We start from the raw sequence: 27,331 nt of genomic DNA, 5'->3' as shown, positions 1-27,331 counted from the left end.
TATCAACTTGGAATTTCCATTTGATTCTTTTTTTGTAGATCTAATTCTCTTTTTATAGACCTTGCCATCTGTTTTCATTAACTCATCAATCCTAGGTGTTCTCCAGTATTTAAGTAACTCCTTTGATCTTAGAAGGTCTCTTTCTATTGTCTTTTTTGTAATGTCTCTTGACATTACAAAAACATTATATCTGTTAACATTATATCGAATATCAAACATGTGTGTAAAAAAATTAAAGAAATTATGAATGATGCTTTCTCCAGAGGGAAGGTTTAAAAATTTTCACCAAGTAACACTGGGGATGACCCTGCCCAGCTTCTCCCAGCACCATCTGCCTGTCTGCACGTTCTTCTTATGAATCAGTAAATGCCTCAAGGGAAAAATCTTGTCCAAGTTGCTGGGCTGAGTCCTGCCTGCTTCCTTTCTGCCTTAGATCTTGGCCTTCTCAGTTCTGTTGTGCTGACTCTGGACTCCAAGATTTTGTCTGTCCATCTTTGTAAGAAACTGAAAACGGCTCAGCCTCCCTCCACCCCTCAGCTGCTGGTTCTGCTTGGCTTCTCAGCCCTTCCACGCTGTGGAATGTGGATCAGAAAATGCTCTGAGGACATAGGGGAATGCTGGGCTCTTAATTTGGGCTCCCGGTCCTGCAAATCCTGGCTTCCTTGAGTGTTTCCAAAGTGTTCAAATGGATTTTATTTTTTTCACCTCTTATCAGACCTTTGTAGTTTGTTTATTTGGGCAATTGTTCTGCCCTAAGATGGCCATAGCTACAATTGGGATTCTTTGTGTTCTATCACAGAACTCTTTTCTATTACCAGTTTCCATGTACTTTTTTTCTTGCACTTATGAGTTTTTTTGAGAACAAACACTCTGTTTTGTTACAGTTTCTTCTTATAAAATGTCAGTTCATTTATTAATTCATCCAACATTATTTTACTTTTTCATTTGTTCTTTTTGATACATATAACAGTAGAGTGTATTTTTTTTTTAAAGAAAGAGTGAGAGAGAGGGAGAGAGAGAGAATTTTTTTAATATTTATTTTTTAGTATTTGGCAGACACAACATCTTTGTCTGTATGTGGTGCTGAGGATCGAACCCGGGCCGCACGCATGCCAGGCAAGCGGGCTACCGCCCGAGCCACATCCCCAGCCCAGTAGAGTGTATTTTGACATATCATTCTTACATAGAATATAACTTCCTATTCTTGTGGTTGTACATAATGTGGAGTCACACTGGTCATGTATTAATATATGAACATAGGAAAGTTATGTCTGATTCATTCTACTGTCTTTCCTAATCCCATCCCCCTTTCCCTCCATTCTCCTTTGTCTAATCCAATGAATTTCTATTCTCCCCCACTCCATTATTATGTGTTAACCTCTGCGTATCCGAGAGAACATTTGACCTTTCTTTTTTTGGTGATTGACTTATTTCACTCAGCATGATAGTCTCCAGTTCCATCCATATACTAGCAAATGCCACAATTTCAATCTTCTTTGTGGCTGAGTAATATTTCATTGTGTGCATGGACCACATTTTCTTTCTCCAGTCATCTGTTGAAGGGCACCTAGATTAGTTCTAAAACCTGGTTATTATGACATTTGACAATATTTTTTGAATACCTACTGTGGGCCATGTGCTGAAGACATAGCAGTGAATAAGATAGATAATGTTTCAGCTGTTATGAAGCTATGTCTCAGCAAGGAAGAAGGCAAACAAATACACAGAAAAGCGTCAGATGCAGAAGGTGTCACACACAGGGTTAAATTAAGAATGTTGGGGTGGAAGGTGGCTGGCTACTTGAACTCTTCTCTAAGTGACAAGTGAAGCCCTCTCTAAGTGATCTAAATGACAAGAAAAGTCCAGTCACAAAGAGATCTAGGGAATTCTAGGTAGAGGGAAGAGCAGGAGCAAGAACCCCAAGAGGTTTGTTAAAGTGGATTCTGAATTAAAACTTTCAACATAAGCTTTCTTTCCTTTTTTTTTTTTTTTTAAAGAAAGAGAACATTGCTTTATATACTTCAAAACATTTCTAGTCTCTTCCAAGTAATTATCTCTGGGTCTAAGTGGGTCCTACAGATGAAGCACTTTAACTCAGGAATTCTGAATATTACTTAAACTCCCGAAAAAATCAAGATGTCTGCAGTAGGCATGTTTTCTGTAAAAAAAAATCACCTGGATGGTGTTAAGTCTGAGAAGAAACAACTGTGTTTTTTTTTTCCTTACCTTTGAGACTATATGTTTATGCAAATAAGCTATTTTATTTACAAATAACATTAATAATTGATTTGCATACAATTATTTTTTACTGGGCCTCTTTTATTGGTCAAGATCTTAGCAAAAAAAAAAAATAATAATCCAATTCACATAGTTCAAGAGGCTGCCAAAAAGAGGCTGTGGGTAGGGGGATGGACAGGATTAAGGGAACAGGCAAGGAGAGTGGGTTCCCAGAAGCTGGTAACAATGGAGGCCATCTCCCGACCAGGCCTGAAGGGACAAGGAACATTGCAAGGTGCTTTGCTTCCGCCCAGTGGGAGCTGGAGTCCGGGAGGGATGCAGGGGCTGCCAGAAAACATGGCTCAGGACAGGGAGAGAGCAGGAAAGAGAGGTCCCATGCTCTTTCCTCCTGCCTCACTTTGAGGTTCTCCCTGGGCCAAACCCAACCAAGAGCCAGTTGACAGGAGCCAGGCTGACGCTGTCCATTGGAGTCAGTGTCCAGGGCTCAGCGTGGCCCAGAGAAGGGCAAAGAATGGGCCTGGGGATAGGGCAACCAACAACAAACAGGTACACATGTGTTTTTAAAATAATAGGTGACAATTAATTTATAGAGACTCCACTGGCTTTTTGGCTCTGGCCTCAGTAGGATTTACGCAATGTAAGGTGCCTTTCCCACGCTAAGAACAGAGAGTCCGAAGGGGCGTCCTTCAGTCACTCATTATGTCTGTAAGGACAGAAAATTAATTTGAGGAATCTTGATGTTAACTTGAAAGGATGTGAAGACAGGAGAAGATGCAGTTTTTAAAAAAGTGTTTACAGGTAGAGTCTGGTGTTTGTGCTGGTGAGAGAAAGAGGCAGTCGGAGAGAGACTGGGGACAAAGAGAGAGGTCCGAAAAGAGGCTTCAAGAGGGACATGGGATTCTCAGTGTAGAATCAAGATCCTCAAGAGACTCCTCTAAGTCTAGTCATACACCAAGACATCTGTCTGCTAACAGAGGATTCACGGCATGGATATAAAGGTGGTGTTATGACACAGAAATCACTATTTTTTCAATTCAGCAAATTTAAAACAGCAAAATCTTGAAATTTTGTTGCTCAGCTTATACAAAAGTCCCCATCAATATTTGTCTGAATACCCACTACACAAAATGTTAATATCTCCCTAGACCCTGAGACATTTTGTAAGTAGGCTAAATTGCAATTTAGTCCGGATCTGATATTTTTCTATAAAAAATACCCCAAACTGAACAATCTCTTATTTTTTTTCCATCAAGATATTATATAACTTTTTCATCTCGTCTTTTTGTTAATGTCTAACTTAAATTTCCATAGTTTCTTTTTCTTCTCCATGCCCTTCTTAGAGGGAGAAGGGCAATGGAATAAATCTTATGGTTCAAAGGATCTGTGCACCATTTGCTCCCGAGAGCTTGAAATGATTTATGACACATACGAAAGCTTCGTTAGTGTTGACTGTTTCAAACTTTGTGTACATTTTAACTTATTAAATCTCACAGCAACAAGTGAGTACTGTGATTATTATCATCGTTCTCATTAGGTGCACGGAGCTGTGGGCTATGAACAGAGGAGGGAGGTGACTGCAGAGTCTGTGGGCTATGACCAGTGGAGTNGCCCCCGTCCCCCCCCCCCCAATCTCCAACACCAATCAGGCCTAGGTTTATTGTGGTTCTGGTTGTCATTGGGTTTTTCCTCCTCTTTCCACCACTTCCCAATGGTGGCCATTCCCTCCTCTTCTGGTCTCTTCTGGGCAAGTTAATAGTCCCAAGTTGCCACTGTGGGGAACACACTGGGTTTCCCTGCCCGCCACTGCTCCTGTTTCTCTCCCTCTCCGGTTGCTGAGGCCCAGGACTCAGAGGAACCAGTGTTGCGTGGAGCTCCAGTGCTGGGCTTCAGGGTTCCATTAGACATGGGCCTGCTCTGGCAGGGAGGAAGCTGCTCTCTGGAAGTAAACTTGTGACCTGTGCAAAATGAATTCACTCCTCCATGGCACCAGAGGACCATTTAGTAAATTACTTTCATTGCACAGAATACCACCCTGGTGTCCTGCATGATGGAATTGGTGTCACCCGGGTGAGCTATTTTCTCCCTGAGAGAAAGTGTACTTACACAAAGGGCTCTGAGTGTAGTAGATGGACCAGGGGATGTTTGGCCAAGGGATCTGCCTGCCTGAGATATTCTGCTCAGACTGGGACTGTATTTGGTCCTTGAAGGTTCTAGAAGGATGAGGAGGATATCTTTTGACTGCAATATATATTCCTGACTGCAATTTGTTGCAATAATGCAGATTAAGGACAACAACAGCAAAAACATCAAAAATAACTGTTTATTTAGCTTCTATGATAATTCTGGAACAATGGATGACACTTCACACATATGATGTTACTTAATGTAGCATTGGAAGTATGAGGCAGGTTTTTAAATATTATCATTTGATCAGTGAAAAAATGAGACTTTAGAGAGATTAGGCCTCCTGCTTAAGGTCACGTGCATAGATGATCACTATGGATTGAATGTTTGTATCCCTCCCAAATTCTCTATGCTGAAATCTTAACCACCGATGTGATGGTATTAGGAGGTGCAGCCCTTGGAAGGTAATTAAGTCACAAGGACAGTGTCCTTATGAATAGGGCTGGTACCCTTACAAGAAGAGATATGAGAGCCTGCTCTCTTTCTCTTCTCTCTGAGGACACAGCCAGAAGGCAGCCATCTGCAAACCAGGAAGCAGGCATTTACCAGGTATTGTCTGCTGGAGACTTCATCTTGAACCTGTGGCCTCTTCCTGTGAGAGATGGGTACTCAGTCTATTATGCTGTGACAGAAGCCTTAACTGACTGGACAAACATGATAGAATGAAAGTTCAAATTAATTTTTCAACAGATATTTATGTTCTAGGTCCATATTCCAGAGATGGGGCCACAATAGCTCTAAGAGTCCTGTGGTGCAGTGCGAGGGTGCCTGTTACAGTCAAGGACAGCAGGAGATGAGTGTGACTGGAACAGACTGAGAGCAAGGCGGAAAGAGATGAGGTCAGAAAGGTCAGGCCAGGTGAGGCCTTATAGGGAACTTTGGTACTTACTCTGAGTGATATGGAAGGCACTGAAGAGTTCTAACGGAAGCATGTTATCGATTTATCTTGTATTTTAAAGAGCTGGTGTGTTGATCACAGACTGTAAGGGGCCAAAAGCAAAAGCTAAAAGACCTCTTATGAAACTATCACAAGAATCCAAGCAAGTGATGATGTCAGGTGAAGACTAGGGTGGTGACATTGGATGTGAGAAGAGTTTGAAGGCAGAAGCTTTTGGCTTTGCTTATGGATTGGATAAGGAATGTGAGGAAAGGAGAGGAGTCCAGTATGAAGCCAAAGGTGTTTGGTCTGAGAAACCGAAAGGATGCCACTGTCAGTTGTTGGTGTTGGGAAGACAGTAAAGGAGCAGGTTTCTGGGGGGGGGGGTTGGCATGGATGGGTGATTGGAATCTTGGTTTTGAAAAAATTAAGCTGGTGATGGCTATCAGATGCCCAAGTGGTGAGACTGAGTAGGAGGTGCATGCGTGAGCTTGGAGTTCAGAGCAGAGATCTGGGATAGAGATAACAAATTTAAGATTTTTGTTGTATTTTAAGCCATGAACCAGATGAGGTCACAAAGGAATGTGTGGAAACAGAAAAGAGGCCTGAGATATGAGTTCCAAGTTAGGGACATGAGACTGATGGATATGAACACAAGAGACAGAGAAGAGCAGCCAGGAGGAGGAGAACCAAGGCTGAGGGTGTCCTGGAAACAGAGAGCAAGGGTGTATTGAGGCGGGTGTGACCTGCTGTAGGAAATGCTGCTGAGTGGTCCAGGCAGAGGAGGACTGTAAACTGACATGGGGATTAATTCATTCAACAACTTTTGGGTAAATTGACAGAATTGCTTTGGTTAAGCAGTGGGATTGAAAGCCAGACAGAGTAGGCTCAAGAGAGACGGAACCAAGAGAAAGTGAAGACATTGTGTATAAAAACTTCTTTGAGAAGAAGTTTGGTGGTGGGACATAATACAGGATGGTAACTAGAGTGGGGACTGGGATTAAAGAATTTAGTTTTTAAAGATGTTTGCTCTTAGGACTAGTTTGTATGCTGGTATGAAAGTTCTAGTAAAGAAAGAGAAAATGATGCAGAAAAGATGGAGTAAATTCTGGATTGATATCCTTGAGTAGGCAGGAAGGGAGGACATACATGTGTACTAGGGGATAACTCTGTCTTAGGAGTGTGGACGGTTAATCCACTGCAGAAGAAGGATGGCAGAAAACACAGAGGCAGGTGGGGGTACTGGAAGATAGGGTGGTAGGAAGGTATGGAAAATCACATCAGATTAATTCTTCTTACTCAGGGAGGTCGGAAGTCAGGTCATTAACTGAGAGGGAGGGTGAGGACAAAGGGGAGAAATCTAAGAGAGGAGGAAAAAGTGGACTCAGAAAAACAAACAGTAGGAGTAATGGCAGCACAAAAAATTGTAAACAGAGGTCTCGACTTTGGAGTGAGACCCGACAGCATGGTTGTGTGTTTTCTTCCTGCTAGAATGTGCAGATGTGGGTCAGGGTGAGTGCTGGATTTGCTAGAGCTATGGGTTTTTTTTCTAGATAGGTAGGGAGAAAAGAGGAAAGGGTGATTACAGGGATGAGCCACAGACTCTAAGCTGTATAAGGTAGAAAGTAAGAGAATGAACAACAAAAGTGGACGGATCAATAGATTTTATCCTGGTGGCATCAAAGAGGTGTTGTGGTTGGGGCACTAGCTGAAGAAATGAAGAACTAGTAATTGGCGGATGGACGGTGGGAAAATTTAAACTGAGATAATAACATGATTATTGGTTGTGATAAAGTTAAAAATATGACCATGTGACTGCATACTTGAGGTCAGTGTGGGAGAAGGGGAGGAGGAAGAAATCTCTGGAAGGGAGACCTCTTATACATTCAGTCAATCCAAAGACCAGCAGTTAATTTGGCCCATCCACCTGGAGGAACAGATTGGAAGTTTCATCCATGTTGGCACTGGAATCAACAAATGTCAAGACAGGCATGTGCTTGTATGTAAATTAGAAGCTAAAAGCAACAAACAACGAGAGACTGTGACCTAGGGTCTGGAGGTGATTGCAATGAGGGCAAGTGGTGGATGGGATAGCCTGGACAGCATGTCATTCAAAGATGGAGGGGTTTAGGAAGAAGTGAGATGTTACTGAGGAGCCAATAAGCTCCTAACCCACCTCCAGGCCAGGTAGTATGATGATTGTGTGAGAGAAAAAAGCCCACCACTGTGAGGGCTGAAGGGAACTGGTGTCTTCAGAAGATAGGCCGTTCTAGTTGGAGCAAAGAGGTGATAGGAATGTTCTGGAAAGATATTGAGACTTTGAATTTTGTTGGTGTGCAGTGAGTTTCAGAGGACACAAGAGGGAGAGTTTCAGGAGCTGGGAAGGGGTGGGAAATCAAGTCATACTAGAGGAAGTCTGGGATGAGAGGTGGGATGACCTGGAGTCTCGTGTCTTATGGATACTGACAGACAGGAGTGAGAGTCATGATGAATTAATCCAGATGGACTCCAAGGCAGATAATGATGTTGAATCTATGAATGTTGGGGTGGTAAAGGGGTGTGGGTGATCTTTCCTGGAGCACACAGAGCTCCAGGAACCCATCTTATCTCTTGTCAATGAAGATGCAGAGAAGAGGGATGGGTGGTGTACCCAGAACACACAAAGCTGTTATTGGTCTTCTTTCTCATTCCAGATGGAGATGAAGTGGTACAGGATTTCTTCTTTGCTCCAGAACTACAAGTTGGGGTATGTGGGTTCCTGCCCAACTCCACGGAGAGACTGGGCTGTCACATGTGGGTATCCTGAACACGATAAATATATCACCTGACTGGTATCTATACATTTCTATATATTCCAACACAAGAACTGAGGAAAGATGAGTTTCATCATGTCCATCATCTCTCTAAGTTGTCATTTTCAGGCACATTCTATGTCATAGTAAAGGTAGTTCTAGCAACTGCAGACTTAGATCTATTTACATAATTACACCCTAAGAAAGAAACCTATTACTCAGTGATTCTCCAGAAAGATAACTTTGGCTCTTTTCTCTGGCATGGCTTGCTTTATGCACTCATTGCTAATGTAATTACTGCAGGCAAGAAGAGGTGGAACTGTAATTTTCCAGGTGGATCCTCATTTATGGAGCTGGTTTATGTGTGGGAGGGTAGGTACCTAAAGAAAAATAATTAAATGCTTTATACTACATTTATTTGGAGGAAATCTGAGTGAGGAGTTTAAGGACTACAGGGACATTGGAGTCAGCCTTCCTGTGTTATTCTATGCAATTTAGTCTTGGATCTAGTCTTTCATATATATTCAGTCACCAGCAGTTAATCAGGCCCACCCACCTTAGAAGGCAATTCATCTTTCATCCATTATCATTTAACTTTTTACCCACATCAGTCATCATCAGTCAGGATAGTTGAGGTTTTGCTGTAGTAACAAATCAACATCAAAACCTTTATGACTCAAGTTTCTTTATTGCTCATAACCAAGTTCATTATGGGTCCAGGTAGCTATCTATCATGTGGTGACTCAGGAATACGTGATGCTTTATTTTTGTGGTTCTACTATCTCAACATGAGACCTCTCTCAGGAATATTGTATTAGAATAAGAGGATACTGGATGGAGAATTGTAGAGGGGCTTTTCACTACCTCTGCTCAGAAGTCACATACTTTACTTCTTTTATCTTATTGACTAGAACCTGTTGCACCTGTGACAGGTGATCAGCAGGAACTCCTCTATGTTCCCATGGTTTTCTCTGTATGCTTTCTGTACTCTGTCACGGAACCTACATTGTAATGTGGGAATCTACATTTGTCTTCCAAAAGACTGTGTATTTCCAAGTCAACTTTGTATTTTTGGTGCACAGCAAAAATCCCAGACATGTAATAACATGAGCACATGCATGAACTGAAGGAGTCCAGCCTACTCATTTAATATATGAATGTAATTGAAATCCCCCCAAAGATGAATGAGCTCCGAGAAGGGAAGTGATTGTTCAGGGCAACACACTTAGAACCAACACAAGAACTGAGGGAAGATGAGTTTCATCATGTCCAGCCAGTGCTACGTTGTGCATGGTAAGGGCACACCTGGTGGGGCCTACCTCAATGTTGGTATGCTTGCTATGGGAAAGTAGAGAAAGCAACACAATGTGTCAGTTGAGCCATGCACCTGGGCAGCTGCACCTGTCAGGAGGAGTGTCTTTTCCTGATTTGCACTAAGGCACTGTAAAGGCTGATACTGGTCCTTCCTTTTGCCAGGGAAGATGTTAAGCACCTGGGACTCATTAATGATGCAGAATCAGGTGGCTCAGCCTCTACAGTCATTTTGAGTTTGCATGAATGGATCACAGATGGATACTCCCGTTCTTAACCTTAGGGATAGGTGGGTAGATACCTTCCACCTTACCACCACCTCCTAGGTACCTTTTAAAAGTTGCATAGGAAGTGAGTTGCCCAGAAGAGCCCCTTGTCTATTCCTCAGATATTGAGCCATAAGAATGGATAGCTGGGCTGGGGATGTGGCTCAAGCAGTAGCGCGCTCGCCTGCCATGCGTGCAACCTGGGTTCGATCCTCAGCACCACATACAAACAAAGATGTTGTGTCCGCCAAAAACTAAAAAAAAAAAAAAAAAAAAATTTGGATAGCTGGTTCTAGATCCTTCCACAATTCCCCTTGGGAGGCTTTCTGGACCAACGCCATGTGGATCATGAATACTTCAGCCTTGACCCTGAACTCTGCCAGAGCCCATCACTGCACGCCTTGTCTTCGTGCCTCTCTGCACATCCTAAAGTCTGACCCTTCTCCTGCTCCTCCTCACGTGACCGAACCTCCCATTGTCCCTTTGCAGCTCATGGCCTGTCACCAGCCAACATAAGTTCCCATCTCCTTCTCTGAATGATCCCTTTACCCGTCACTCTGACAGGATCTGGCTGTCCCTCAGGACTCTGCTTTCCCCGCAGCCCTCTCAAGGAGACACTTTTGATTTCCTACCTCATAGACCTTGAAGCCTGGGAAAAGAGTCCGTGTCTTCTTTACTCCCCTTTCTGCTTTTAATTAATCATTTCTTTGGCTTTCAACTTCAAAGACCTCAGGCCCTTTGAAGCACATCATCAGATGGCACCACCTGCCACCCCACCTTGTTGCTGTCATTCGCTGACCTTAGTCCTGGCTGCCTCTAGCATCTGCTTGCTGCCTTTATCATCAGAACGATGATAATGAGAGCCAGCACCTCCTGAGCGCTCTCTCTTTCCCTGAACTCTCTGAGCACCCCGAAGGCGTTATTTTATTTAATTATTATAATCCTGTGAGCCACCTGCTATTACCATCCTAGTTTTCTAGCTGAGATAATATACTTTGCCTAATGTCACCCAGCGCTAGTGACAGAGTCAGTGTTGAAAGTGTAATCTGGTCCCAGAGAACACGCACTTAAACGTGGTATTAGGTCATTTCTTTCTCCCTGTGGCTGGCAACTTTAACATCTGTGCAGGTGACCCTTTGCACATGCTGGCCTCTCTGTTGCTTGACCTCCTTGGTTCCTCAGAACTGCCACTGCCACTTAATCCGGTGATCATAACCATCACATTTTCATCAGTTACAACAGCATCATCTCAAAGTGTTCATTTCAGTTTTTCTACTCTCTGTCATCACCTCCTGTCTTTCCGGCTCTCCAATGGTAGTGATGGTTATGAGTTGGATCTGAAATGTCCCCAGAAAAACTCATTTTTTGAAAGAAGGATCCCCAATACAGCAGGGTTCTGGTGTGGGTGGGAGGGTGTCAGGCAATGGTTAATCCACTGACCTCTTCATGAATATATTTGCTGGATTAATCCATTAATAGTTAGGTGGACTAATGAGTGGTAACTATATGCAGGTGGGGCACGGCTGGAGGAAGTCGGTCACTTGGGCTTGGACTCTGTCTGTTCCTGGCTCCTTTCTCTCTCTCTCTGCTTCTTGCCAGCCATGAGCTGAGCAGCTTTCCTTTACCATGTCCTTCTGCCATGATGATCTATCTGCCTTTCCTCAGCCCCAGAGCAATGGAGTCGGCCAATTGTGGACTGAGCCTCTGAAACTGTGAGCCCCAAATAAACTTTTACTCCTCTGAGTTGTTCTTGTCAGGAATTTTGTTCACAGCGACAAAAAGATGACTAACACAAAACTCCTGCTTCAGAAATGCCTCAGTCTCCTGGAAACCTCAACTCTATCCATTTCCTTGACCTTTGCATGGTTTCTTTATATCCAACTCCAGAATGCCTCATTATCTTTCAGTAGCTGATAGCAATTAGGCTGAGGAGTACTTCTTCTTTCACTTATTGATGCCATGTAACAAATCACCCTGAAGCTTAGTGGTCCAAAAATAACTATTTTCTTTGTCTACCATTCTGTGTACCGGAAAATTGAGCAGGTCTTACTTGATGGTTTCTCTTGTCCACAGGGCACAAGGAGGGTCTCTTACAAGGCTGGTGGTGAATGAAATTAGAGAAGAGGGCTTCACTTACTGCAGCCTTGGTGGTGAGGCCTGGGATCTGTTTGTCCATCTCTCTCATCTGACAGGGCTGCCTGCAGGTGTCTACCCTAGTCTTCCTTCCAGGGCAGCTGGAGTTCAAGCATTAGCATTCTAATTAGCAAAGGTAGAAGCTGCAGGTTTCTTAATGCCTTACTCCAGAAGTTCCATAGTATCATTGCTGTTGCATTTTATTAGTCAAAACAAGGCACATCGTGAGCCGGATCTGAAGGGAAAGAAAACGCTCTACCTCAAGATCTCACTGCGAAAGAGCATGGAGGTGAGGGTGGGCGTCTCACTGTAGCCATCTTTGGAAACACAACTGAATCAGGACACAGCTAGGATTTTTGCTTTGCAAGCACTGTGCCTCCCATGTCCTCTACCCTAAACTGCTGCTCCTCGCATTCTTACTTGAGCAAAGGGCATCACCATCCTCTCCATTTCTCCTGAAAAAGACTGAGCAGTCTCAGTGGGTTCCTTGTTTTCCTCACACCACCACCATCTACCCCCGGTCTTATTCTTTTTTCAAATTGTTGGGAGTCAGCTGCTCCAAAGACTAACTTCCCCATCCCCCAGAGGAGCCGTCCAATGGTGAGCCCTGCTGGCTCACATGATCCTTACCCACCAATCAGAAAGCACCCCATGCCAACTGCCAAACCGTTCAACCATTAAACTGTCATAACTGTCAAGCCACCCCCAGCTCTATAAATATGCAGAGCTGTTTCTCAATAAACGCGCATTTTCTCCAACGAGCCTTGTCCGTTCTTTCACAAATACATTCTGAATTTGACTGTTTCACCATCTCCTCTGCTATCACCCTACTCCAAACCACCGCAGCCCCCCGCCCACCCTGTGCTCACTTCGGTTGCTTCTCACTTACTCTACAGCTGGTTGGAAAGTGGTTAAAATCATACCTTATATAATCCTAGTGCCTGATTCAAGTGACAAATTTCTTAAAGTGAGAGTCAACTCAGATCACATCACTTTTTTTTTTTTTTTACTTAAAATCCTCTAATAACTTGAAACTTTTTTTCATTTGGAAAAAGAAAAACAACAATAAATGATTAATCATGACCTAAATAATCCACTACAATCTGGCGCCGCCAAATCTCCTGAACTCACCTCCTGTTATAGCTCCCTTACACCCTCTGTTTCAAACAACCAGCTGGGTCTAGCCTGGGAGTCTGCCAAGCTTCTTGGAGTCTCGGGCCTTTGAAAGCAATGCTTCCCCCAATCCTTTCATGGTTGCCTTCTCTTCGTTTGTTCGTTCATTGTTCACATCTCAATTCCAATGTCCCCTCCTCTCACCCCTCCCAGAGACTTTTATTTTTTTTCCCCAGTGCTGGGGTTTGAACCCAGAACCTTGTGCACACGGTACAAGCATCCTCTCGCTGGGCCCTCGATTCTTTTTGATCTTCCCAGATAAAGCAGCTTCCCCGTGTCCTCCTGCAGGCCCTCCCCATCACATTTCCCAACTCCTTCTGCAGCAGCTATCGTTTGATATTAGCTTATTTATCAGATCATTTCCATATTTACTGTTGGTCTCCCTAACCAGAATGTCAGCTTTCCAAGGGAGAGGATTTTATGTTGTTAACTCCTCAGAACTTAGAGAAGGCCTGGAGCATAGGAGGCACTCTATAAATATTTATTGACCAACTAGACCAGCGCTTTTCACGTTACTGAATAATATAAGTAATACAGATGCATAAGAAAAAAAAATCCAAAAAGCATCTGGGCGTAAGAGAAAAAGGAAAATTATCCTCTGGCCTGCTTTCAGGACATCACCCACCCTCTGCTGCCAGGTCCTATTCTCAGGAAGTAAGTTGGCTTTGGAAGTTAAAGAATTTAGAGCATTACCATCACTCTTCCCCTGCTTGTGTGCCATTTTTAAAAGCTATATTATTTTAAATGTTTTTTGGGGCTTCACTTAGAACCATAAACTGCATCCCAGAAGTAGGGTTTCTAGGATAGTCATTAGGTAAAAAAAAGATGTTCCTTCCCCTCTTTGCCAGCCCCTCTCGTCTCAGCTTTGATCATTACTTTTGCGTGATCAAGGTTTATTACATTTATATTCGGATCTGTGACTATAATTAAGTCTTCTGTGCTTTGACGATAGGTTAGTTTCTTAAAATCGAATACCATTAAATGGCAATTGGAAATTATGATTATGTAAATATTATTCAGTGGAGAACCAAGTAGTTTGATTAGACTTTTAGAGAAGGAAAAATAATCCTAAATCACCAAACCCGTGGCACTCAAAGGCAAAAACTCCAATCTTCAAGGTCAAGTGAATTTTGTTTTCAGCTTCATATTACTTTACGTGTTCAAACTCATACTGCATTTTAATTTGATTTGACACATGACACTTCTTGACAGCTTTGTTTTGTCTTTTGCAAAGTCTCCAACTGCCCATTTTCTTGATACAAAAAGTATAATAAAATAAGAAGTAATGAGAGACAGGGGCTAGATATTTTGTAGGCACTATTTCATTTAATACTCACCAAACCCTATGAAGGAATTCTTTTTATATTCATCTTTCAGATAAGGAGATTAAGCCTCAGAAAATATAAGTAACCACCATCCAAAGTCATACACACAGCTTGTGATTTGAACCAGGTAATCTGATTCTGGAGACTCAGATTTTAACTACACCGGAATGGCTTCACACAATTAGCTTATCACATTTCTTAATTACACTCTTATTGCAATTATTTATTTATTGGTACTGGGGATTGAACTCGGGGGCACTTCACCACTGAGCCATATCCCCAGGCTTTTTTGGTGTGTTCTATTTAGAGACAGAGTCTTGCTGAGTTGCTTAGGGCCTTGCTGTTGCTGAGGCTGGCTTTGAACCCTGAGCCTCCTGCCTCAGCCTCCCATGCTGCTGGGATTATAGGTAGGCACCACCACAAATGGCTAATCTATTTTTACAAATAAAGACATTTTTTGGGGAAGATCTCTGACTTTGTGTTTAATTTTGTATTTGTAGTTTTGAAATTGCTGCATGGTTATCATCTTAAGATTCTATTTATTATTTTATTTGTCATACTTCTGGTTTGGCCCAGGTCTTCATCTTTTGTGTAGTTCATTTAAATTTTTGCTGAATACCATGACAAGTGTAAGTTTTTCAGGAAAAGTAACTGTGAGGTAAAATTTGTAAATTCATATATGTTTAAAAAGTCATTATCTCACCCTTACACTTGATTGATAATTTGGTTAGCTATAGAATTTAGGTAGGAGATAATTTATCAGAATTTATCCAGCCTTGCTCCTGTATCTTCTAGCATATAGTATGATTGATGAGAAGTCTGATGCTGGTTCTTTTGTAGATTTTTTTTCTTTTTGGCTTTGGAAGTTTTACCTTCTTTTTATCTTGGATGTTTCAGAGTTTCATAAGAGTATATGTGTGGGCCACTTTGCTCAGCCATTGAAACTTTGCTTCTACTTTAGGAAAATTTCTTCTATGATCGATTTAATTTTTTCCTTCTCTCTAATCCTCCCTTTCTTTTTGGAAATTCTATTGGATTGGTTTTAGAATTCTTGGGTTGAGAGCTCATTAAGAATAGTGGAGTAGAGGAATCTGCATTCCTACTTGATCTGTGGCTTGGGATTCAAACAGCAGGAGCACTGCTTCTCAGTCATGTAGGTGAAGGAGGGATTTCACTAAAAATTATCAGACAGAGTGTCTAAGAGACTCAGAAACTTGTGCATATTCAACCAAGAAGAAAGACCACATTGGAATTGAGTTGGTTGTGGTAGCAGCAGTAGCAGAGCTGGTTTAGTGCTGAGGGAGGGAGAACTAAGAAAGAAACATAGATTTGGTATGGAAAAGCCAAGGATCAGAAAAGCAGCTGGGATTTAGCTGACCCAGAGGCTACACTGTGCACTGGTGCTTGAAAAGTGCTCTCCGTTTCCCAACTGGACACAGAGAGCCAAGGCAGAGCCATCTTGTGGTGGCCACACTGCCACTGCTACTGCAGAGCTGGGAGGTCACAGCAAACACGGCTACACCATCCCAACAAGCACCTACCATGTGGGTTATGGTGTACTATCAGAATTTGAGTGAAATAGGCACAGAGAAGATTGTACTCAAGGGAATTCAAATCAGAAAAAAGGGGAGTCCAACTTGCTTCTTTGGCAGCTCACATGACTGGCTGAGGCAGGACAGGAATCTGAACAGGCAGCTGCAAACATACTCAGGGACTAAGTCTGGGAAGGCTGTGCTCATGGGCAGCAGAGTGTGGGGAGGATTGGCTCCCCTGTCCTATGAGCAGGACTCTGGGGCAGTCCTACCAATCTGATCCATGTGGACAAAAGCTCCAGCTGATGGTACTTCCCATCCACCCTATCCAGCTCCATACTGGTGAGAAGGGAAGCTGAGACTTATTTGAACCAGCCTCAGTTTTGGGCCACTCCAACTGGCAGCTTAGAGAGTAACATAAAAAGAGTAAAGGGTTAACAACCTCCAAAACTTGCTCTAGCTTTCAGCACATAGCTCAAGAAGAAATGGTAAGACAGTCAGGCATAGACAGATATCATCCATTCTTGTTGAGTGTTTTGACCAATTCAGTAGAAAGGATTCTTTCATTTTTCATTAAGAATCAATCAATTTCTCTTTCTTTCTTTCCTTCTTTCTTTCTTTCTTTCTTTCTTTCTTTCTTTCTTTCTTTCTTTCTTTCTTTCTTTCTTTCGTGTTCTTGCTGTGCTGATTGGTTCATGATCATATATACATATATGTATTTGTTTCTTTCCCCCCCATTTTTAGCATTTTAAAAAATGTAGTTATTTTTCCTTGCCTTGCCTTTTGAGGATTAGGGGTTTGGATTGTATATTTTGGTTTTGTTTTGTATTGTTTTCATTTATTTGTTTCTCATGTTTCTATTTCTCTCTTCTTTTCCTGTTAATAGCCATATTCTATTGCTCTCCCCTTTTCTTTCTCCCTATTCCCCTCCTTCCTTGTAGCCAGCACCTTCTACATCTCTTCTTAATTTTCTCTGTGACTTTTTGAAATTGTGAACTCTTTTCTACCTTCCTATCACATTTTCTTTTCTTTTAATTAACTGTGGTTCTACCAGTTTTTAGAAATAAATGGTTTATATAATTTCTGCCCTGCCATTAATGCTTTTGCCATTATTACTCCTGTGGATGACATAGTTGACACCTATTGTCTGCTTTAATGCCAGATCTAGTTTATGGGTACTTATTGTTTTTGCTGTTGGCAATTGCTGACCCTATCACCTCTGTTTTTTTTTTTTTTGTGTGTGTGGCAATTAATTAATTGTAGATGTCATAGGAGGAAGAAGGCGTTTATTTTAATGCTGTATGTTGTTTGCATCAGTTGTTGCTATTATTTTTATTTCCCTACTCTGTGGAACCTATGGGGACACTACAAATTCACAGGGTAGAGACTCTTCTGCTAAACTCAGCTCCATCAAAAGACAGTGCACCTTGCTCCACACACAATGACACCTAATCTTCAGCAATATTTCAATACAAAGAATAGAAAAGACAAAAACCCAAACTAATGAGCAGACCTCAAGTAGAAACATCTAGGGTTGGCCCCTAGGTCTCACATATGAATGTGCATTGCTACTGCAAAAACTAAGAGAATGAACACAAAGCCTGCAGTCACCTCAGCTATGAGAGGGGTTCTCAATCTAGATCATGCCTGGACACCTTGGCAAATGAAGACTGTGCCCTAACAAGGCCTGCACATAAGAGTGGAAAAGAAATCCCTCTCAATAGAAAACACAGGAATACAGGAAACATGAAAAGGTAACATGACACCTCCTAAAGCTCATAATTCACAACCAACTGACCCCAAAGGTATCAAAGTGGATGAAATGCCAGATAAAGAATGCAAAAGAATCACTATAAAAATAATAAATGAATTCCAAGAGAACACAGAGAAACAACTGAATGAATTAAGCACAGGATATGAATGAGAAATTCAATAAGTAGTTAGAAATATTGAAAAAGAATCAAACAGAAATATTGGAGATGAAAGACACAATAAATCAAACAAAATGTTTAGTTAAAAGTCTCTAATAGAATAGACCATGCTGAAGACAGAATCGCAGAACTGGAAGACAAACTGGCCAGCTTTTGAATATCTAGACAGCATTAAATAAAATAAGTAACCATAATCAGAAAATATAAGAAATCTGGGACTATTAAGAGACCAAATATAGGAATCATTGGAATCAGGAGGGTTGTGAGATGCAGACTAATGAAGTAGATGACCTTTTTGGGGAAGTAATAACAGAAAAACTTCCAAACCTCTAGAACAAGATGGACATCCAGATACAGGAAACATTCAGAACCCCAAATAGACAAGATCAAAAAAGGGAATCTCTCCATAACACATTATAATTAAAATGCATAACATACAGAACAAGTATAGACTTTTAAGAGCATCAAGAGAAAAAGTCAGGTCACATTTAGAGGCAAGCTAATCAAATAACTTCTGAATTCTCAGTCCAAACTCTAAAAGCCAGGAAGGCTTGGATTGATGTGTTCTATGTTCTGAAAGAAAATAACTGTCAATGAAGACAGCTCTGTCCAGCAAAGCTATCATTCAAAATTGAAGATGAAATAAAAACCTTCCAAGATAAGCAGAAACTGAAAGAATGCAGGACTACTAAATTGGCATTATAGAACTTACTTAAAAAAATAGTCCACACAGAAGAAATAAAAAAACAAACTCCAGGGCTCACAAATGAACAAATATAATTTGAAGAGTAGTTAAGCAAATGAAAAACAGGATCAAATTAAACATAATAAATAAACAAAATGGCAAGAATTAATAATCACATTGAATATAAATGGTCTCAACTCTTTAATAAAAAGAAATGAACTGGAAGAATGCATTGAAAAACAAGATCCAACTATATATTATTTGCAAGAGATGCAACTTACAGGCAAAGTCAGCCAAAAGTGGAAAGATGGAATTGATATGCAATGTGAATGGAGCAAACAAGCAAGCGGAGCTAGACTCATATCTGTCAAAGCAGACCTCAAACCAAAACTAATCAGAAGAGACAAAGAAGGTCACTTCACACTGGTAATGGGAATATCCACAAGAAGATATAGCAATAACAAATTTTTATAACTCAAATGTCGGTGCAACTAATTAAATAAAAGAGACACTACTCATATTGAAGCCTCAGAATGACCCCAATACAATAATACTGGGTAATTTTAACTTATCTCTCTTACCATTAAATAAATCACTCAGATGAAATAAAAACCTTAGTAAAGACTCTCTGGACATGAAAAATATTATAAATCAAATGCACTTAACAGACACATGTAGAATATTTCATCCAACAACAGTTGAATACAGTTTTCTCTCAGTGGATCATGGAACTTCTCCAAAATAGACCATATTTTAGGTCTTAAAGCAACTCTTAGCAAGTAAAAAGTGATTGATATAATTCCTTGCATCTTATCAGATCTTAATGGTATGAATTTAGAAATCATATAGACACTATATAAATACATGGAGATTGACCTATACTCTTTTGAATGATGAATGGGTTTGATTTCTTCTTCTTGATAGAATAAATACAAGGAGAAATTAAAAAATTCTTAGACTTAATTAAAAAATAGTGTTACATCATACTAGAACCTCTGGGACACTATGAAGGCACTTTTAAGGGGAAAGTTTAGAGCTATAAGTGCCTACATAAGAAAATCAGAAATATTCCAAATAAACAACCTAATGATGCATCTCAATGCCCTTGAAAAAGAACAAACCAATTCCAAGACCAGTAGAAAGAAGGAAATAATTAAGATCAGAGCTGAAATTAATGAACTTGAGAAAAGAAAAACAATACAAAGGATCATGAAACAAAGAGTTGGTTTTTTGAAAAGATAAACAAGATTGATAAACCTTTAGCCAAAGTAACAACAACAACAAAAAGTAGATCCAAATAAATAAAATTAGAGATAAAAAGAGAAATCATTACAGACCTCACAGAAACCCAGTAGATCACTAGGGACTATTTGGAAACTTAATTCCAATAAATTGGAAAACTTAGGAGAAATGGATACATTTCTAGACAAATAAGATCTGTCAAAACTGAGTCAAGAGAATATAGAACACTTAAATAGACCAATAACTTGTAATTGGATAGAAACAGCAATAAAATGCTTTCTAACAAAGAAAATCCCAGAACCAGACGAATTCTTAGCTGAATTCCACTAAACCTTTAAAAAACTAAGGCCAATATTCCTTAAACTATTCCATGAAATAGAAAGGGATGAAATACTTCCAAATTCATTCTATGAATTGGTATCATACTCATATCAAAACCATATAAGGACGCATTAAGGAAAACTACAAATATCCCTGATGAGCAAGTAAATGCAAAAATAATTAGTAAAATTTTAGCAAATCATGCTCAACAACCTATTAAGAATATGGTACATCATGACCAAGCTGGTTTTATTCCAGAGGTGGTTCAATACACACAAATCAATAAACGTAATTCATCACATTAGTAGAATTAAGGATAAAAATTTACTGAGTCATCTCAATAGATGTAGAGAGGACTTTTAACAAAATTCAGCATGCATTCATGATAAAAATATTAAAGAAATTAGGTATAGAAGGAACGTACCTCAGCATCATAAAGGCTATGTTTGAAAAATCCAGATCAAACCTCGTAGTAAATGGGGAAAATAACGAAAGCATTTCTTTTAAAATCTGGGACAAGACAAGGATGTCTACTCTCACCACTCCTATTTAATATACTGCTAGAAATTCTAGGCAGAGAAATTAGGCAAGAGAAGGAAATAAAAAGGATAAAATAGGAAGAAGTCAAATTATCACTGTTTGCAGATGATGTATGATCCTATACCTGGAAGAGCCAAAAAACTCCACCAAAAGATTGCTAGAAATAATAAACAAATTTGGCAAAGTAGCAGTTTATGAAACCAATAGCTTTTCTATATACCATCAATAAATCTACTGAGAAAGAAATAAGGAAAACAATTCCATTTGCGATAGCCTCAAGACAAACAAATAAACAAAAAACAGAGGAGGTAAAAGAGCTCTACAATAAAAAACTATAAAAGATTGAAGAAACAAATTGAAGAAGACCTCGGAAGATGGAAAACCTCCCATGTTCATGGATAGGCAGAATTAATATTGTTAAAATGGTTATACTACCAAGAGCAATATACAGAGTCAATGCAATCCCCATCAAAATTCCAATGACATTCTTCACAGAACTAGAAAAAACAGTCCTAAAATTCATTTGGAAAACTAAAAGACCCAGAATAGCCCAAACAATTATAGTCAAGAAAGCAATGCTGGAGCATCACAATACCTGATTTTAAATTATACTACAGAGCTCTAGTAACAAAAACTGACGGTACTGGCAAAAAAACAGACACATAAACCAATGTACACAATAAAAGACACAGAGCCATACCCCACATCTGCAGTCAACTGATCCTTGACAAAGGTGCCAAAAACATACATTGGAGAAAAGACAGTCTTTTAAACAAACAGTGCTGGGAAAACTGTTTATCCATACATACAAGAAAGAAACTAGACCCCTATCTCTTACCCTGTGCAAAAATAAACTCAAAATGGATCAAAGACCAAAGGAGTAGAACAGAGAATAGGCAACTCATAGAAGAAAATGTAATCAGCTCTCCAGCATATAGACACAGGCAAAGACTTTTCAACAGGACCCCTAAAGCTCAGGAAATAATTCCAAGAGTTAATAAATGGGACGGCATCAAATTAAAAAAAATCTTCTGCCTAGCAAAGGAAACAATTGGGAATGTGAAGAGAAAACCTTCTACTCTTCTGACAGAGGATTAATATCTAGAATATATAAACTCAAAAACTTTGCACAAAAATAAAATAATCCAATTAATGAATGAGCAAATGAATTAAACAGATATTTCTCAAAAATGAAATACAAATGGCCCACAAATACAAATGGCATACAAATGAAAAAAATGTCCAACATCATTAGAAGTTAAGAAAATGCAAATCAAAACTCCACTGAGGTTTTGTGTCACACCGGTCAGAATGGCAATCATTAAGAATACAAAAATAAAAATACTGGAGAGGATGTGGGGAAAAAGGAACACTTTTACACTGTTGGTAGGATTGTAAATTAGTACAACTACTTTGGAAATCAGTATTGAGGTTCTGAAAGACTAGGTGTGAAACCACCATATGACTCAGCTATACCACTCCTTGGTATTTATCCAGAAGAATCAAAGTCATCTTACTATAGCGATACATGCATACTTATGTTTATAGCAGCACAATTCTCAAATAGCCAAACTAGAGAAACAGTCTAGGTATCCATCAGTGGATGAATGGATAAAGAGAATGTGGTGCACATACACAATGGAGTTTTGTTCAGCCATAAAGAAAGAATGAAAGTATATCATTTTCAGGAAAATGGATGAAACTAGAGATCATCAAGTGAATTAAGTCAAACTCATAATATCAAAGGCCATACATTTTTTTTTGTCATATGCTGACACTAGAGAGAAAAAAGGAAGCAAAAGAAAGGTGGTGGTGGATCTCCTAAAAACCAAAGGGAGAGCAGTAGAGGAAATGGACCAATTAGTTAGAAGTGGGGAGGAAGGGGGAAATGCTGGGAGATGATATTGGCCAAATTATGTCTTAATATTTTGTACGTGTACAAATATGTGATAACAAATCCAGTTATTATGTACTATAAGCCACCAATAAAAAAATGTAGAAAAAAAATATGACCTTGCTTCTCTTCAAAGGAAAAACAAATTTTCTTGGATTGAAGTTAGATTTACCATACCACACTTCTACTCTTCTTTTTCTAGTTTTACTTCTTCCTTTTTAATTATTATTCCTACTCTATAATTTTTCTTTGACTTTGTTTCCTAGTTTTTATATTGATTTTTATTTTGATAACTGTATTTTTAAAAAATTTTCGAAATGCTGTATTTGTTCTCTGCACCACATTCAAGTATCCTATCTCTATTTTAATGTATGCAGATCTTTCAAAATCTGTACATGCATCCTCTGTAATGAGTTATTCTGTTTACCCTAGTGATTTTCTTGCATGCTGTTGAGTTCCCTCAGATATTCATTGAGCCTTGATTGCTTATTTGTAATAAAAGGATTAGATCATGAATATGGACCACTAAGGTAGAGCTCTTCTGTAGCTGAGTGGATCTGTTTTCATAGTAGATCTCATTATCCTTTAATTTTTTAAAAAAATTCAAAATAAAACAGGATTACCATGGAACACCACCATCCAACTTCTCAAGGTGTTGTGGTTTGAGTTTTGACCCTCCAAAATTCTTGTTGAAATGGAATCACCAAAGCAAAAGTTTTGGTAGGTGGGACCTATGGCATTAGATAGCTTTATAAAACGGCTTGATGGGGAGAGTTTGTATCCTCTTGCCCTTCCAACTTCTGCCATGTGAAGACCCTGGATTTGTTACCTCTGTAAGATATAGAGTTCAAGGTGTTGTTTTGGAAGCAGAGAATGAATCCTTGGGGGATGCTGTTAAAGTTTGGATATAGGGATCTCCCCAAAGCTCCTGCATGAACACAGGAATTCAGAGGTGAATGATTGTGAGAGCTGTAACCTAATCAGTCCATCCTAGTTTGAATGGATGCTTGGGTGGGCATGCCTGGAGGTGGGTCACAGGGGCCAGGTCCTAGAAGGGTGCATCTTCTAGGATCTAGAAGGGTGGCCCCTTCCTCCTTCCCAGCTTCCTGACCCCACCATGAGCTGAGCAGCTTTCCTCTGCCGGGTCCTTTCCCCATGTGCTGCTTCACCTTGGGCCCAGAGCAATGGAGTTGGCCAGCTATGGACTGAGACCTCTGAAATAGTGGGTGATCTCCAGACAAACTTTTCTTCCCCTAAGTTGTTCTTGTTGGGTATTTTGGTCACAGTGACACAAAAGCTGACTGAAACACTGAGGAAGAATAGTTCCAGCTTCTGCTTGAGCCTTATTAAGTTCCTTTGCATTCTGGGGTTGTTTCCCAGGTAGTGGTTCACTTCCCAACAGAATAACATCGTCTACAAATTCACCTGACTTACATGAATTCTCTGGGCTATTTGTACCCTGGGGACAGCTGCAACTGCTTGCTCTTCATTGACAATCCCATTTTTTGTCTTCCAAGTGAACTCAGAATACAATGAGCATTATAGGAAACCTTTAGGGAAAAAGACATTTGTATCTTTCTTAACCATGAAAGCCCAACTGTGTCTAAAGGGGCAGGTGTGAAGAGGGGAGTCTGTCTTATGGCTGGTGCTTCTACCACGGGTTAGTGTTTAATGGGACTGACTATACTTGAGGGAATCCTTAATGGTGGTGAGCTTTACTCTCTCCTTCAACACCCGAAGCCAGAACCTCTTCCAGCCCCTGAGTACCTCACAGGGTCATTGCCCAGCCATAACCATTAGCAGCATAGTGGACACTCAGGACTCAGAGTATGGAGGAATTGTTCAAATCAACACCGTCTAGAGTAAGAACGGGGCATGCTGCTCTTGGACCAGCCGGGGCCCCTCGCTAGCGAGGCATTCTATGCTCATCTTACTAATAACATTTTTTTTTTCTCTTGTAAACATAAGGTTGTTATAAAAATTTGAAAAATTCGTAACAGTGACAAATATAAACTATCACTGAATATCCTAACTCTCAATAAAAAGGGTTAACATTTCAGCATATGCTTTCCCAATTTTTTGAGAGAAATACGTGGCATACACTACAAAGTTTTCACTTGCCTTTTTAAAAAAAATAGTAATTCTTGTCTTTCAATATTTTTTAAAAACCACGATCTCTGATGATTACATGATATCTTTCACATGACTATAATTACATTGTATTTAACCATTTCCTACATTTGCTATTTGGGTTATTCCCAGTGGGTTTTTTTTTTTAATTTCAGCTATGAATATGTTACGAGGAAATCCTTAGTTACAAAGCTTTTTTTGGTATATTTCTTGGTTCTTTGGATTAATATGTAGAATGGTAGTTAATAGGTCAAAATGTTTCAAAACATTTTAAAGTTTTTGATGTATGCTGGCAAAACTGACTATCTGTGGAGGTACACTTCTGGTTAGTGTGTACGAATCCCCTTCTACCGAACTTACATCTAGTCTTGACATTATCTTTTTTTTTTTTTTTAAGAGATATGGCAGGGGCTGAGGTTGGGGCTCAGTGGTAGTGCACTTGCCTGGCCTGTGTAAGGCACTGGGTTCTATTCTCAGCACCGCATATAAATAAAATAAAGGTCTATCAACAACTAAAAAAAAAATAATTAACAAAAGAGGCATAGGAAAAGATTTTCTATCATAATGATTGAAAAAATAATTGTTGGTGTTTTGACCATGCCTTATTTATTCTTTTTTTCCCCATGCTTATTCTTAACCAGATTAAACATCTGTCTGTCTGTCCATTGGTCTATTCCATTTATATTTGTTCTTTATGTCTTTTCCTCTTCAGATATATCACCCCCTTTTCTGTTGGCTTGCCTCTCTTTTATCAGCTTATTTATAAGACTTTTATAGATTAATAATATGTACTGACTTTCACAAATATAGATAGACATATACATATTGATAAATGTAAGATAAAATCAAGTTTTGAGTCACTTTGGACATTTGTATTTTCAAGCCATGCAGTGGAATAGGTCACTAAAGCTTATCACTCCAGTCTAATTCTGAAACTTTGTATGCTTTGATCAACCTCTTCCCATTCCCCACGTCCTCCCTTTCTCTGAGGATAATTTAGGGATTCTACACATAAGTGAGATCATACAGTATTTGTCTTTCTGTGTCTGGCTTAAAGTCCTCCAGTCCCACCCATCTATTGCAAGTGTCAAGATTTCCTTCTTTTAAAAGATATGAAGTATCCTGTGCATATTTGTTTATTTATCTTCAATATAATTATATGTTACATATGTATATACATTACTTATACATATGTATATGTGTATATGTAATATTTTCTTTTTCCCTCCATCTATTGCTGGACACTTACGTGGATTCCACATCTGGCTATTGTGAGTAATGCTTCTATGAACCTGGGAGTGCAGGTGTCTCTGTGACTTACTGATTTCAGCCTCTTTGGATATTTACCCAGAAATGGGACCACTGGATTTATGATAATTCTACTTATAGTTTTTGAGGAGCCTCCATACTGTTTACCAAAATGACTGTACTAACTTTCCACCCAAAATCCCTTTATCTTCACATCCTCGATGATACTTGTTAAAACTTATCCTTTTGATAACTGATAATAGCCATTTCATCAAGCATGAGGTAATATCTCACTGTGGTTTTGGTTTGTATTTCCCTGATGAGTACAGATGTTGAGCATGGAGACCACAATTAATGATAACATATTGTATATTTCAAAACTGCTAAAATAGAAATTTCAAGTTCTCACCACAAAAACTGATCAACTGGCAAGGTGATGGATATGTTAATTAGCTGGATTGATTCTTTCTATAGTGTATACATAGATCTCAACATGACATTATTTTCTATACATAATATACAATTTTTATTTGTCAATAAAAACAAATTTAAAAATATTAAAAATCTTTAAACTATCTGGAATTAACTTTTGTGTAAATGTGATATAGAAATTTAACTTTATTGGGCTGGGGTTGTGGCTCAGTGGTAGAGCGCTCACCTAGCACATTCAAGGCCCTGGTTCGATCATCATCACCACATAAAAATAAATAAAATAAAGGTATTGTGTCCAAATTCAACTAAAAAATAAATATTTAAAAAAATAAATTTAACTTTATTGTTTTACTTAACAGATGGCCAATTGTACCAATGCCATTTACTGAATAATATTTTATTTGACCACCAAGTTAAAATGTTATTTTTGAAATACATTTAAGTCTCAATAGGCATTTAGGCATTAGAATATCAATATTTTCTAAATATGTATATGCTTAGTTCAAAACGGTATTATACTAGTCTAATCATTGGATTTTTGTTGTTGTTTTTGTTGCTAGCGACTGAGCCCAGGGACATTCTATCACGGAGCTACATACCCAGGCCCCTTTCCGCTTTTAAAATTTTGACACAGGGTCTCACTGAAGTTTCCCAGGCTGACCTTGAACTTGCAATCCTTCTGCCTCAGCCTCTCACCACACCTGGCTAATTGTTGGATTTTTATAATGCATTCTTATATGTGGTAATAAAAATTCAAATGGCTTGTCCTTTCTGAAAACTTAAAAACAATTCTTGACTACTTACTCTTTTATATAAACTGCAGAATAATTTATACATACTCTTTGTATCCTTAAGCTATGGATTCTACTGAGTTAATTAATTTGAAGAAAACTAACATCATACAACCCAGGCTTCTCTTTCTAATAAGATCTATCTTTTCACTTAATCAGATAGCTAACTTAATTTTATGTAATCAATAAATTACCTGGAATACAGTATTTTGAACAAATTCATAAAATCATGGCAGTCCTGGACTTGAAAGCCCGAGTACTTGCCCCAACTCTGCCACCATTGACT

The sequence above is a fragment of the Marmota marmota genome, unplaced genomic scaffold, assembly GCF_001458135.2.
Source record: "Marmota marmota marmota unplaced genomic scaffold, marMar, whole genome shotgun sequence".
Taxonomy (NCBI): Eukaryota; Metazoa; Chordata; class Mammalia; order Rodentia; family Sciuridae; genus Marmota; species Marmota marmota.
The sequence above is the reverse complement of the archived record's forward strand: the minus strand, read 5'-3'. Positions refer to the sequence as shown.